Source organism: Lynx canadensis, chromosome A1 (assembly GCF_007474595.2).
Source record: "Lynx canadensis isolate LIC74 chromosome A1, mLynCan4.pri.v2, whole genome shotgun sequence".
Lineage (NCBI taxonomy): Eukaryota > Metazoa > Chordata > Mammalia > Carnivora > Felidae > Lynx > Lynx canadensis.
The window spans coordinates 110911847-110921718 of record NC_044303.2 but is presented as its reverse complement, the minus strand read 5'-3'; the positions used below and the strand labels follow the sequence as shown (position 1 = coordinate 110921718).

The 9872-nt window shown below is 49.9% G+C and overlaps 1 non-coding gene across 1 annotated transcript; it reads right to left on the bottom strand.

The window, feature by feature from the left end:
• Positions 1-4511: 4511 nt before the first annotated feature.
• TRNAN-GUU lies at positions 4512-4584 on the bottom strand. The gene has a single exon. It is a non-coding gene; the product is annotated as a tRNA-Asn (tRNA).
• Between the last annotated feature and the right edge of the window lie 5288 nt (positions 4585-9872).

Genomic DNA, 9872 nt, shown 5'->3' with positions numbered 1-9872 from the left:
GCTCTGTAGGCGTGTATAACACAAGAGCTTATGTTCAAGAATGCTCACTGTATTCTTGCTTGCAACTGTAAAAAAAAAAGCAACAGTTAATGACCATTAATTGAGTGTTGTATGAATAAACTAGACTCTACTTTTGCATACTCACAGCTGTTAAAAAGAACAAGGTAGATCTGTATGTACTGACTGTTAAGAAAGGATGTTTATGATATAAAGTGAAAAACAACTCCCAAAACCATGTGTGGAATATGTTCCTGTAAAACAAGCAAAACCCATGTATGCACACGTGTGTGTGCGTGTGCATGCATTACAAATCCACATAGGAAAAGGTCTGGAAGGCTGCTAATGGTGGTTTTCCCTGGGAACAGTTTGATAATTGAGATAATGGGAGACTTTCACTTTGTAATCTTTATATTCCCCTATTGTTACATTTTTGCAACACAAAATAAAAAGAAAAATAAATAAAAAGAAAAAAATTGAACACAAAATGAACAGTTGTCCTTACACGCATGACGAAGACCCAAATGTGAGTGTGGGTAGGTACATGTACATGCATGCGAGATAGGGGAAGGATTCCAGATTCCTCCTGCCTCCCCCAGGGCTGAAAACTCTTCCCAGAGCCCATCCTCCCTCAGGTCAGATCACCAGTGGGTGCCACAACCAAGTGTAACTCCGGTTCCTAAACAGCTTCCCGTCTCCACCTTCCAACGCTCCCTGTAGCTTCCTTGGTGGGGAGTGGGGGGGCGTACCCCCACCCTGTGTTCCCAGAACACCCTGCCTATCTCCTTTGTGGCCATTTCACACTGGTTACCCCCTACTGCACTCCCACACAGCACCAGCTAAGGTGGGATTCTGCCCCTCTTTGCTCTTCATTCATATGCACAGAGAGGGGCCTCAGTAAGTGCGTGGTGAGTGATATAAGAATGAATAATAAAGCAGCCAGCAGAGGGATGCTGGGGGAAGGGACCCCTGCCATCACTCAGCCCACTTTCCCCTCTAATGCCCAGATGCCTCTGCCGACACCCACAGGGACGAGGCAGCCACTGCCGTCCAAGGCAGCTCTCTGGCCCTTCCTATGCAGAGTAAGAGGCTGCCTGCGTTCATCATGGGGAGGGGCCGTGCCTCCAGCGTTTCCCAGGTAAATGTAAAGTCTGTGGTCAGTTCAGCAGGCAGTTGTGAAGCTTCACAGCCCGAAATGCAATACCACCCTCTCTCCAGCCGGGAGAGCCCCTCCACCCCACCCCTGCCTGCTGCATATTCTACCTGCCTGCGGGACCTCATCAGTCCGAGCGGGACAGCCCCGCCCTAACCACCACGTCGTCGGCTGGGTAAACGAAGCATTAAAAACAAACTAATTAGTACTTCAGGGTAGCTTCATTCACAAAATTACCTCACCGAGGACATGTCTCATTTATAACCGACTTAATTAAAAGAAACTTGGTAAATTCCTGTAATAGATGAGGACAGCACTTTCTAGAAACGCCGTCATTGAAATGTTTTACTGCATGTATCAAATGGTTATTAAGTCTTTAATATCATAATTCCTGAAGAATGCCATTGTTAGTGACAAACAGGAATCCTGGCAACAAAGGAGCTAATTGTTCCCTTCTCTTGGCTCCGTAATGCACAGGAAGTCATAACTTCTCTGTTGTACTTCTTTTCTTTGCAGTTTTAATACGTATGAGTACATGCCAGCTCTGGGAGGAATCCACCATAAAGATTAAGAATGGGAAGAAGTCCTGTTTCTGACTGGTTGACAAGGGGTTTAGAAAAAACACATCGTTCCCAGGTGAGGCTGTGACAGGCATTGGTTGAGTATCGGCCGCTGTGGGTGGGCTGGGGCCTCAGGGTAGCACAGAGATGTTGAATGACTCCCCCAAGTTGCCCAGCTAAGTGGATTTTGGAGAGAACCACCGTGCAGTGTTGGGTGGCCTGGGCAAGGCTCTCTGGGAATGTGCCCTGTGGCTGGCAGGATAAAGTATGCACAACCTGATCTCTTTCCCACCCACCCCGCCCCACAGCGCTTCCTCCCTACCCAGCTCCTGCGGACTGACTCCGTGCAGGAACCCTGAGCCGGTCTTTGTACAGGATGGTTGCCAGGTCTTCTCCCCTGAGCACCTGGCCCTGGAATGGCTGGTGGGAGGAGCCTAGAGATTGGTGCAGGGCTGGGCAGCAGGTCTGTTGATCCAGAGGAAACTAACAAAACATGGGAACCTCCCAGGCTTCAGAGGGGGCATTGAAGGGTCTTAGGGAGGGAAGTGAAGGTATCTTTTTGCTGGCCTGCTGCCTGAACTGGGGAAGGGGCACAGCCACTCCTTGCTTCTGTTTCCTTTAACTAGGAAAGCAGTTCAAGTGTTATGAGGGCCTGTGTTTGGAGGCAGAGTGATTGAGTTTGAATCCTGCTTCGTTATATATTGTCGGATTTGGGGGCCTCTCTTCCTTAACCTTGCAGAATGGGGAGTGGGCCTCAGGGCGCAGAGGTCAGGGCTTCCAGGAGCCGGCTCATAAAACAGCCAGCGCAATGACTGGCACATGGGCAGTGCTCAGTAAACTGATTGGTATTGGTTGTCAATGATATTTCAACTGGGTTTAGAGGAAGGGGAAATAGAAATTGGAACAGATGGTGCCACATCCAGACGGCGAGCAAAGGGCACCCGCTGACTTTATCAATGAGTTCTCACAAATCATCAAACCCCTGAAAAAGAGCCCGACAGGAAAGGCAACGTGGGGAGCTCTGACCCCAGACCGAAAATGCAAGTTACTTTGCAACAGTCTGTGCTGGAAAGTGTGGGTTGTCCTGGTCACCGTATCCTGTGGTAGCACACTTTGGGTCTTCCTTCTAGAGGCAGCTGAGCACACTCAAGAGCTGCTTACGGTCTCTTAGCATCAGAACTGTTGGGACCAGTGGAACTGGCTAGACAGTTGGGGAACCCGAGGCACAGAGTGGGTGATTCGGGCTCCCATCTGGAGAGCTATGGCCGAGTTGGGGTCAGGGCCCAGCCTCCTGGCTCCTGGTCCAGTGCTCCTTGTAGAGTTCACTGCTGCAGCCCAGGCAGCCACTAGCCCCCTAGGCACCTTTGAGAGAACTGGAAGAAGGTGCCCTATCCTCCTAGCTGGAGGCTCTTGGCTGGATTTCAGCCTCACGACTCCCTTGACGTGTCAAGGATGTGCCCTCATGCAGGGCATCACCCAGAGACCATACATGTGGTATGATCTGCCCACTCTTCCTGAGCCAGGACTGTACATCCCATCACAGGCCTTGTTCATGGAGGGATTGGGTGGGTGTGGGTTGGCTTCCATGATCCTTCAGATGTTCCCATGGAGTTTTTGCTTGGGGTGGGAGGAAGTCTTTATCCATCTGGGTCACAGCCCCCTTCCTTATCCTGACTGCACCACCCACATGCCCAAAGCCCATTCACCAGAATCAATATACCCAGCAACATCCCCACTCCCAATTTGACTTATTTCTAATATTCTATTGGAAGAAATTTTGCATCCTTTGAGTTTTTCCAGAGGATTCTTAAGTCGGTTCTCATCAGGACAGTTCTGCCTAAGCTCCAGGTCAACCAAAAAAGCTTTTTAGAAGCTTCTAAGAAGAAATGGAAGACCTTGGGAGAAAGTCATTCATGTGTAGAAGAAGGGCAATCATTCCCCTGTAATTAGGAAAACAGCAGTCTCTGTATTTCACACTCTCCTTATTTCACATTCTTTTTTATCTCTGCCCCTGCCCAGAGGAATGGGGTGGGGGGGGGGCTTGGAAGTGTAAATGGGGGTTTCTCTGCAGCGCATCCCCCAAAGGATGCCGGAAGAACTGAAGGGTTGAATAATTTAAAAGCAAACCGTATGATCACTAGAAAATAGAATTATTAACTTGTCTCGAAAGGGAAGGTATATCAAAGCTGGAAACGGTGGATGACATTATAAAAGAGAAGGTAGCAGATTTAATTCGTCTAAATTTCCATGTGTAAAAACAAAACAAAACAAGACAAAACAAAACAAAACATAATTGAGGGAGAAACATGCCTCAAAAGCTTTAAAAATGTTTGCACTGTTTGAACCAGTAGTTCAACTTACAGTGAGTCTCTGCTAATGAATAGCGCTTAAATATGGAGTTGAGTTAGACATAAAGTTGTTTATTGTAGAATTATTTATGACAGCAGGGGGAAGAAAAACAGAAAATAGCCTACATATGCAGTGATTGAGGAAAGGCTAGGTCCTTTTAAAAGAATGTTATGAAGTCATTTTATTTTTGAATGTTTGCATTTTTTCTTTAATTTTTAATGTTTATTTTTGAGAGAGAGAGCACGAGCGGGGGAGGAGCAGAGAAAGAGGGAGACACAGAATCTGAAGCAGGCTGTAGGCTCAGAGCTCTCAGCGCAGAGCCCGACGCGGGGCTCATACTCACGAGCTGCGAGATCATGACCTGAGCCGAAGTCTGGTGCTTAACTGACTGAGCCACCTCGGTGCCCCTGAATTTTTGAGTTTTTTAAAGATTTTATTTTTAGCAATCTCCACACCCAACGTGGGGCTTGAACCCACGGCCCCGCGTTCAACAGTCACATGTTCTACCAACTGAGCCAGCCAGGCGCCCCTGAAATCATTTCAAATGATGTTTCTAAACTGTTTGGGGCACCTGGCTAGCTTAGCCTGAAGCATGTGTAACTCTTAATCTTGGGGCTGTGGGTTCAAGCCCCACGTTGGGTGTAGAGATTATTAAAAAATAAATAAACTTAAAAAATAATAAAAATGTTCACTGAGAGGTAGTGACATATAGCAACAGAAATATAGGTTTGATCTAAGCCAGACCTGGCATAGTAATCAGGGGCTACCTGTATAAACTTGGGACTTAATCTCTGTCTACATTTCAGTGTATACATCTACAAAATGGGGACAATAAGAGTACCTACTTCATAGGGATATTGTATGATATGAGATAATATATATAAAGTAGTCAGCACTAAGGAAGCCCTCAGTTGTCACATGTTATGATTATTATTCTTTTGTATAAGGTAGACAATTATCCATGCTCATTCATTCACTCATTCATTCAGCAAATATTTATTGAGGTCATATTTGTGCCAAGTACGGAGCTACAATAGTAAATGAGTTAATGCTAAATGAAAGAAACAGAAAGTGTGCATGCATCTTGAGCACAGCTGTGTTAAAAATAAAAAGATGCCTGGGGAAAAAAAGACTAGAAGGAAATATACCAAGATATTAGTTCTAATTGTCTTTGGGTAGTGAGGCCATTGGTGATTGGTCCTTACTACCCAATTTTCATTAATGAGTATGAATTTCTTTTATGAGTAGTAATGAAGTTCCTATGTATTGAAAAAAGAGGAAAATGCTGATGTATGTTGATTAGCCTTTTATGGCCCAATATCATGCTGTGATGTGGATGTTGTGAAAGGCAGGGCACCATGCTGAGATGTACCTCTGAGACCTGCCCCCTTCCCCCCCCCCCCCCCCCCCCCCCACACGTCCCCCAGCACTGTCAAGCCAGCCTTACTGCCCCATGAGGGAAGGACACCACTTGTGTTGATTTGCTTTGAATATATTTACATTGCACAAAAAGTGTGCAGAATCAAAACAGAAAACAGCAAGGCAAAAAGTAAACACTCCAAAGAATTGTAGCTGATGGCGGGATCTGCCATGAGCTGATAAAATACTTCTTGGCCATATGACAGCCAGGAGGCAGCATCATGGGGCCATCAGGAGGCCCCGTAGCCCCTGCTGGCCCTGAGTTTCCCCCTGTGGGGGTGGAATGGAGACTCTGTGGAGACAGATGGAGAGCGCATCTTTTCTCTCTCCTACAGGTATGGTCCTCAGAGGCCCTGCTCATGCCCCAGTCCTGGAAGCCTTGTCGGTTGGTCCCCGGGGGGAACCTCTCCTCCCCCCATCCCGACCTCCTGTTTGGAGAGACCTTGGCAGCACCCCTGTCTGACCTTGCCTCTCCCTTCAAGCTGTGGGGACACCTACAAACCTCTGTTGCCTCTCAGTGGGTCCTGTCCCTGGGGCACCGCACGGACCTCCCGCCTGTGTGTCTGCAGTCACGCAACACTCCGCTCCTTTATTAACCAAGGTTTCTACCCTGCCCCAGCAGGTGGCTCTGCAGGCAAAAAGCATCCCTTTGTTCCCTTTCTATGACCTACTTAGGTATCAAAAGCTTCATTCCCTGGGGAGTTTTCAGGAAAGCAGCAGCCCCACTGCTCTGGGGAGGGGCAGGAGAAGGGCTTTAAGGGTCAAGGTCTTGGTTCCCAGCCCAGCTGGGTACACATGCGTGTGTCCCTTCCTTCTCAGGGCACTTACTTCCCTCATTTCCAAATGGGTGTTTTGGGGGAAGGGGTGGCTGAGGTCACTGACCAAGCCCTAACAGCGCAGCCACAACACAGGCTCAGTGCACCCTCAAATCAGGCAATGTGGCTCCTTATCATCATCCCCACTTCACAGATCAGAAAACCAAGGTCCAGAGACATTATGCTCCATCCCCAAGATCGTCCAGTAGGAAGGTGGTGGAGTCGGGATGAAAAGAACAACTGGTGCTTCTGACCACTCTGCATAGCGTATTTTCGGAGACCAGCTTGGATTTTGGGAGAGGCCTCTTTTCCTCTAGTTCGAGGGGCTGCCCCAAAGGACACAGAACTGGGGAGCCTGCGGCTTGAGTTCTGGCCTTGCCTCACCCCCCTCAGACCTTGTGTAGGTCCTTCCATTTCTGGCTGTGGAAGGCAGAATAATGTTCCCCACCATCCTAAAATGTCTGTGTCCTAATCCCTAAAATCTGTGAATATGTTCCCTTACACGGAAGAGACCTCACAGATGTGATGAGTTAAGGACCTTGAGCTGGTGAGAGCATCTTGGACTATCCAGGTGAGGCCAGGGTAATCTCAAAGCTCCTTCAAGGGGGAGGTAGGAGGGTCAGTCAGAAGAGATGGGACAAGAAAAGGAGAGGTTTAAGAGAGATGAGAACGTGCTGGCATTGCTGCAGGTGTTAGAGATGGTGGATGAGGTCACCAGCCAAGGAATGCAGTCAGCTTCTAGAAGCTGGAAAAGGCAAGGACGTTATTCTCTCCTCGAGCCTCCAGAAGAAATGCAGGCCTGCTGACACCTGGATTTTAGGACTTCTGACCTCCAGATCTGTAAGATGATAAATTTGTGTTGTTTTGAATCACTAAGTTTGTGGTAATTAGTTACAGCAGTAACAGGAAATGAATATACTGGGCTTCAGCTGTCCCCTCTATAAACAAGTGGAGTGGCTGGCCAGATGGCCACGTACACACTGTGCTTTTTTCCATAGGCCTTGCAAGTCCCAGCCACAGGGCCTGGGGTTGTTTTGACGATTTTGTGGACTTTGTTTAGGAGTCTCGATCCCTGACTGTTCTTTATCCTCTGTGGAAGGAACTGTTTTGTGTCTTGTGGCCTGTGATTCAGGAGGCCAAACCCCACAGGGGAGGAAAACAGTATGGCTTTGCCGAGCAGGCGTGGTTGGGGGTTGCTGGGTCCTTGCGTTGGGCCTTGTCTTGAGACTCCCCCCCTCAAAAGGCCCCAACTGCCCTCTGGCTCCCGAGCAGAATTACAGCCTCCCTTCCCCAGAATGCCTGAGGTTGAGGGTGCCTCCATGAGGGCTCTGAGCTCCATGTGGTCCTCTTCTCTTCTGTGTTCCCAGCACCGGCACAGCACCTTACACAGAGCAGGTGCTCAAGAAATGTCTGTTGAATGAATGAATGATTCAGAGACACACACGGCCCGGGCACATCAGAGTCATTTCTATACCCACACACATACCTAGACCTGCACCTGCATACAAGCGCACACACAAATGCACGCTCAGACAGGAACGTGCACACAGCACAGAGGTGTGCACACACGTGGTGCTGAGCCCCGATCTGAAGGAAGACAGGGCCCTGTCCCATGGAGGGAGTTGAAATGCCAGGTCGCTTAGCAGGGCCTTGGCAGTTTTAATACATCCATGGTCACTGGAGGCTTCCTTGTGGGGCCCAGCAGCTGAGGAGGACCCAGGCAGGAAGGATGGGGCAGATCCCCCACTGATAGAAGGTGGGTAGCCAGATGCTGGCTGCCGTTGGTGGGTACACACACCTGCATACAGTGGGAGCTAGGGATGGAGAGGGGACTGGGGGCCCTGCACAGATGTCTGAGTTTGCCTCCCTGCATGGGGAGACGAGCCTCTGAAGTTTAGATCCTGAATCACGACTCATGGGGATCCTGGAGGAGGCCCAACTTTGGGGGCAATTATCCTAGAAAGGAGGAGGTGCAAGCTAAAATCCCACTTGTAAAGGGGTAGATGGGGAAGGGAGGCAGGTAGTGAACAGAAAAGACAGCTTCATCATCTCTGAAGTGGACTAATGAAAGTACCTACTTGTCAGGGCTGAGGGAGGATTAGGGGAAGGAATGAGAGTCAAGCAGCTCATTGCCAAGCAGCTAAAAAATGGTAGCTCAGGAAAATAGAGGCGCTTGACCCAAGGGCACTCACCCCATCCTAGATCAGAATAACCAGGGCGTAGGTGAGGAGTCCTCTCCAGTCCTCTCCTGATTCCCCCCAGTCAGTCTCACAGTCTAGAATCCTGCTCTGAGAGGGTTGGTTCGGGGAGGGGTATAACCCATGTTGACCTGGTGAGGCTTGCTGGGTGACCTTGAGTAAATAGCTTTGCCTCTCTGAACCCCAGTTGCCTCATCATCTCCAGCCTGGGGAGTTGTGAAGCTCAAATGAGACTGTGTGTCTGAAACTCTCAGGAGAAGCAAGGAATTCTCACTCAGCTGGGCACATCTCTGGCCATTCTTGGACATGAGATAGTGATGATCCCACTCTGCTAGGTCAGCTGACCCACCGTTTGCTCCCTGAGTCTCTCTGTGACCATTGTCCTCCTGTCATCTCACACTGGCTCATAGGTGCTCATCGGGGCTCTTGACAGGATCTGACAGCACCAGCTGGGCCTCTGTGGGTCGGCCTTCTGAGACTCCCATTCCCTCATCCAAACTCAGAAAGAGGCCTAAGCAGAGTGCCTCCCTCCCTGCCCTAGGCCTGTCTCTCAGGGCCTGCACACGTCGGGTACCGAGAGAGGAGAGCCTCAGCTGCCTCGAGCAGCCTGGTTTCTGCCCTGTGGTGTACTCCCTCCCGGAGATGGAGGCCGGGGGGAGTCCAGCTTCATCAGGAAACACAAGTTCAAGGCGGTGAGGCAGTGTCTGGCCATCCCCCTTTGAGTGCTGAGTGCTGGGTGGGCCTGCGCTGTCTCACCTCCTGGCCAGGAATTCCCACCCAGCAGGGCCTAGGTTCACTTCACCTGGTCCCGGGCACTCAGCACCAGCTCGTGGGCTGACGGGATGCTAAGATGGGGGTAGGTGGGGGCTGTGAGGCTCAGACTCACTGGGCTTGGTTTTCCTTGACATGCCCCATCTCCTCCCCTCTCGGTGCTAACAGGGCCTGGTCCTCTGCCAAGTCCACAGCGCTCAGGGTGAGCACGGGGTCGCTGTGGCCTTGGGCCCACTTTGGTAGCCATCTGACCCCGAGTCATTAGCGCTGGGTCATTGGGCGGCCCTGTTTCCGAGCCTGCCACACCCTCTTTGACTCATTCTGAGACAGCATTGCCATGAGGGTTTCTGGCCTCTGAATTCACCTTTGGTTTGGTTTCTGCTTGGGCAGCTCAGAGCAGTTTTGTTTTTAAGTACAAACCCACAGAGCTGCTTTCCCCTTTCTCTGATCCCCCAAAACAAACAAAGGATGTTGGTCTGCATCTTGGTTTGTTTTGAAGCTGAGAGGAAAGTGAGGGAAATGGGTCACACCAGGAGCTTCGAGGGTGGCCAGGTCGGTCAGGGAATGTGGGGGTGTATAGGGAGGGGTGGGTGGTGGCTGGGGTGGTGTC